The sequence below is a fragment of the Nicotiana attenuata genome, unplaced genomic scaffold (genome assembly GCF_001879085.1).
Source record: "Nicotiana attenuata strain UT unplaced genomic scaffold, NIATTr2, whole genome shotgun sequence".
Classification (NCBI taxonomy): domain Eukaryota; kingdom Viridiplantae; phylum Streptophyta; class Magnoliopsida; order Solanales; family Solanaceae; genus Nicotiana; species Nicotiana attenuata.
In genome coordinates, this window is record NW_017670573.1 from 458827 (window position 1) to 464263 (window position 5437).

Below are 5437 nucleotides of genomic sequence, written 5' to 3' on the forward strand. Positions count from 1 at the left end.
ATACATACTTATACGCCCTGTTGAATAAGACCTCCTGGAAGGCCAAAGAAGAAGCGCAATAAACCTTTCAGTGAATTGCTGCAGTCGAAAAATCAACATTCATGTAGCATATGTGGGCAGGGAGGACATAATAAGCGAACATGTAGAAATGCTCCACGTAGGATTTAGTTAACACTCTGACATGTATTAGTGCTCCTACGATTTGTCATAGATTCCGATGACATTGTGAAATAATACATTTTGAACCTTTTCGTGAATAGATTCTGGATATAGTTAGTTGTAGTATTGTGTTGAATACATTCGGATACAACATGTTAAACACATACTTAAACAATCTATTATGACAGTGCCTGACTTGTATGTACACATCCAACCACAATACATCTGAATACAGCTACATACTCATGTAATATAACAATTTCAATACATACATATACAATTTGCTGAATATATAATTATAGCCAGTGTATTATTCAGTCTCTGAATTGGATATACAATGCACACGACTGGATCTGATTACATACTAATATACAATGTTGAATACATACAAAAATACAAATTGTCTTATACATTGTGTCTGCCTTGACTATACAAATCCAACCAAATAAATACAATTACTTATAGATTTGTATAAGTATGAATATAACCTGCTTAAGTAAAATTAATACATCAGGGTGAGTACATATGTATAAACCTGTAACATACAGTTTCTGACTTTGATATACAAGCGAAGTGACTGAATCTTAATACATACTTATACGCCCTGTTGAATACATATGAATATATCCTGTTGGATACATATGAATAGAAACTGTAGATTAAGCATGAATACTTATGAACAAAACAATGAAACATAGATTGAAAAGTTGAAATGGTCATATATGAACACTGTTGATAAAGTGATTAAAACATGGTTTTTCTAACTGAATACCATCTTCACTAAAAAACTATTCAAAAAACAGCATTCACATAAAACAACCTTCCAAAATTACATTCACCTAAAGCTACTCTAACACTATCTTCAACTTTGAATCTGACTCCGTGATTTTCCTAGCAATCTTTGAGGGTGCTTCATTCTCGCTTATGGCATCAGTGTCTATCTTCCGCATAGCATAGTCCCAGAGGAGAGCACCATGTCTTTGACGGATTAGATTAGAATCAAATGTTGTTTGTGGAACCTCACCAAGAGTGCTCAGAAACTCTGCGTATGCCGCAACATGCACCCCACAATCCCTGAAAAATGTTGATTGAAACAGTAGGAACCTTTTCATTGAACTGAAAATCAGCAGCGTTACCAACACATTTGAGGCCAGTCACAAGCGCAAACTCCCTTATTGAAAAAGATAATGTTGTACCATTGACGTATATTGAAAATACATCGTTAGGACTACCTTCTAACTGCAGAACCATGAAGCATCTGAATAGTTGGTGTTGGACTTCACAACGCTTCATTTCAAGGAAACTTCCAAAACAAGTATTACCCAGTTGTTTGTACTGCTCTGGAGTAAGATTTTCTTTGAGATCGGAGACTATGTCTGTGTTAGTATATACACTGATATGCATCGCCACCTACACAAGCAAATTATTGATAAAACTCCAAAATGACATTTCTTTTGACCCAATTTTTTTTCTCTCCTTATCACTCAGAAAAGATAAAAAAATTTTAGGATAGCAAACATTCTCTAGAATTTCTCTTAGATTCAAACCCATCGCTGATGATAGAACTAGAATAGATATTTTTTGTTTCCTACTTACACGAGCCCATATCCTTGCTTTTCTATCAATTTCTCTTCTCATACCTTTGAATCCAGAAGTACCGGCGGAGGACCAAGAAACTACTCGACCCCGTACATCTGTAACAGTGACAATGGTAGTATTGAAACTTGCTTGAACATGAATAACTCCCTTTGGTATTCTACGTGCACCCTTATGTGAACCAATGCGTCCATTCCTACGCGAACTAATTTTCGGTATAGCTTTTGCCATATTTTATCATCTCGTAAATATGAGTCAGAGATATATGGATATATCCATTTCATGTGCAAATATAGGCTGTTGTTTCACAAATAGCTTAATTTCCTGCATTTAACAAGAATAAATACATATAAATACAACTCAATACAACACATATTTCATAGTATAACTGTTATGAATACATATAAATACAACTGAATACAAACTGCAAAAATAAACTGGAGTAAGAAGTCAGTGATAGAAATATATGTACATATATAATACATACACATACAACAAACAAAGACATTGCAATTAGTATAAAAAATGATGGGAACTTTGAAAATCCTTATAAATAAAACTATATGCAATATGAAAAGGTCAGTCTAGTAAGGTAAAAAACAGTGAAAGAACTATTTGAATACATCTAAATAAATCTAAATGCATTATGCAACATACAATTCAATAAAAGTCAAAATTTGTATACATCATAATACATCTACATATTTGTATCATTGATTGCTGTAAGTACAAAAATACATTGAATATACTTTTTGAATAAATCTAAATACATCTACATGTATTTATATACATAAAAAACAGAGAAGTCAACATGTTTATACATATAAATACATCAACAATACAGATGAATACATCAGAAATTACCTTTTCTTCCAGTGTATCCGAGCTTTTACTTGCTTCAACCTCCTTCCCCTTGACAGATGAAGCTTCAGAAATATATTTTTTCCTATTTTCCGCAATGGGAAGTCTTGTTTCCTTCAATGATTTCTCATCTTGGGTTTCTTTGAAATTGTCATGGCGAGATTTTGTTCTCTTCTCCAATGCCATATTTTTTGCTAAACCTGCATCCAATTCCCCTTGAGTGATTTGCAAGGAGAAAGAGGGCCCATCGAAAGTGAGAATTTTAGTGGGTATACCTCTGGTAATCAACTTGCGGGGTGTTGAATCAGACATTGTGAGAATACGCTTGGATACTGTTGATTAGAGAAAACTTGGTGAGTAGAGATGTTGAGAATAAACAAAAATAGCGAAAATCAAAATATTTAAATACTTACCACACTAATTATAGAAACAAATGACAATAATCGCGAGGAAATTAGGGTTCATACTGAGATTGGGGAAGAAGGAAGCGATGTGGGTGATAGGTTTCTCTGGTTTTGAGCGTGTTTACAGAGAATGGGAAAGAGAATAGAGTGTATCAAAATAGAGAGAGAAAGAACGTGTATTGAGAAGTTTATATGAAATACGGTAATTATGAGAGAGAAAAATCTGAAAAGGGAGAGAGAAAATATAGCGTGTTTAGTGGCTTAAGTGTAGGAGATAACCAAAATTAGAAATTTTGCTATAAACCATAAAAAGTATCTATAGAATATAATTTATTTAAATGGTAGTTATTTAAAATAAATAAGGTGTTAACCTTTGCTATAGGAGGTAAAAATCTCTAATTTAATCCGCGTACCAAACGACCTTCCAGATAAGGGTAAGGTGGTAAGGTCTGTGTGCATACTACACTCCCTAGATCCCACTTGTGGGATTATATTGGGTTTGTTGTTGTACTCAAATTGAACTCGTGTTCTTTAAAAATTAGAGTTGGTTTGATTCATTGGAAAAGTTGGTGATTATTGAAGGGAAACTACCAACTATGTCCATTTATAAGTAGATCATTACAAAAATTGGCCAATTCATAAAATATTACTAATATTAGCCAATTAGCTATTTGTAGCAAAAAAATGTAAGTTTTTGCTTTCTTTTGAGTGGGTGTTATTAGAATAGATTGGGTACAAGTTAAGGAGCTTGAATCTAAGTTTTGGGATGACTTGGTGAATTTTTGAGGTGGTTTGAATTGAAAATTCGAAGTAAAAACTGAATATGAAAAAAAGTGATATGTGTATCACACTGTGTATTATTTGTGTATCACATATGTATCATATTTATATCAATTGTGTATCACATGTATATCCATGTATACATGTGTGTGAGATACATGCGTGATACATGTTTGATACATGTGTCGCAGAAGAATTTTTTGAACTCGATTTAATTACGAATTTTGATACAAAACCAGTCCAAATCACCTCCAATCTTCCTCAAATTTTGTATATTGACTTATCTATATGTTTATAATGAATTTCAACTATACCCATTGAAAAAGTTCCTTTTTTGCTTAGATTTTTGGAATTTTTTATTTTTTTATTTGATCACCTTATTTGCTACCTCATCCATGAAATTTTCTTTCCGTCTTGTATCTAATGTTGCTAATCACGCTTAAAAATATGGAAGGTGATTTTTGCATGTGGTTCTTTGAGAGAAAGAACGTTATTTATTTGATTTTTTAATTTTTATATGTACTTGGCTAGTTTTGGTAAGTCTATGACTAATGGCTAGAGGTTGATATATTGAGACTTATTTGGGACATTTGCGTAAGTTCCCGTTCTCATATCATAAGACAATAGTCTTCTTTCGGATTTGGTGATAAGACATAAGGCATGCTCTCCAGTGTTTACCTAAATCAATTTCAGTTTGAGCTTAGGTGTTCAAGTCTTGCAAGTTTCTAAGTATACCCAAATTGCATTAAGTTTCCTGTTCACTTACTTGAACAACTCCCCCAGTTTTATTTTAGAGTTCATACAGAACAGATAATTAGATAGACGAGCCACTCGCATCAAGAGATTTGTTTGCAAAAAACTCACTTGTTTGTGGTCTAGGAACAAAATTTGCTTAGTTGTTTCTCTAAAAACAAAAGAGATCAATGGAATAGAGAAGATTTTGTGGAGTCATACCGATGAAAGAACCTCTTGTTGGCAAGGGAAAGAGAAAACTATGATAAGATTTAGAAGAGGATAGAGATTTAGCAGTTGCAGTGAGGATCTTGGACAAATTACTAGCAATATCACAATCCATTCCCACCAGTGAAACAATGTAGTCAAGTTTATAAAACCTTAATATTAGGACTATGGTGCCAAAGATGCCTCCAATATTTTCTAGTATAAGCAATGAATTCATTGAGCAAGCATAATATTCAGTGGTATCGAATTACCAAAACTACTTGAGCAAGATGCATAATACTCAATACTATTCCATCTGTTTCATTTTATACGACTGATATCTGATTGAACATAGAATTAAGAAAGAAAAAAGACTTCTACACATGCCAAAACCACCCCTAGAACTTGTGGTTTTAAACATACCATGACAATTCAAGAGCATGCTGTTAAGGATAAAAGTAGAGTTCAAAGTCGAGATATACCAAATACAATAAGTGTCATTCTTTTTAGAATCAACTAAAAGGAAATAGTTACATATATAATGGAACAGAGGGAGTATATAGTTATGCGAACCACCAAAGGAGGATTTGAGTCTCAACGAAGTTAATAATACAGAGAAGTGTTTGCTTATTTTTTTTTCCTGCTTGGGGCATGGTTCGGGGTTTGGGGGGGGGGTAGGGGGGGGGGGGTAGGCCGAT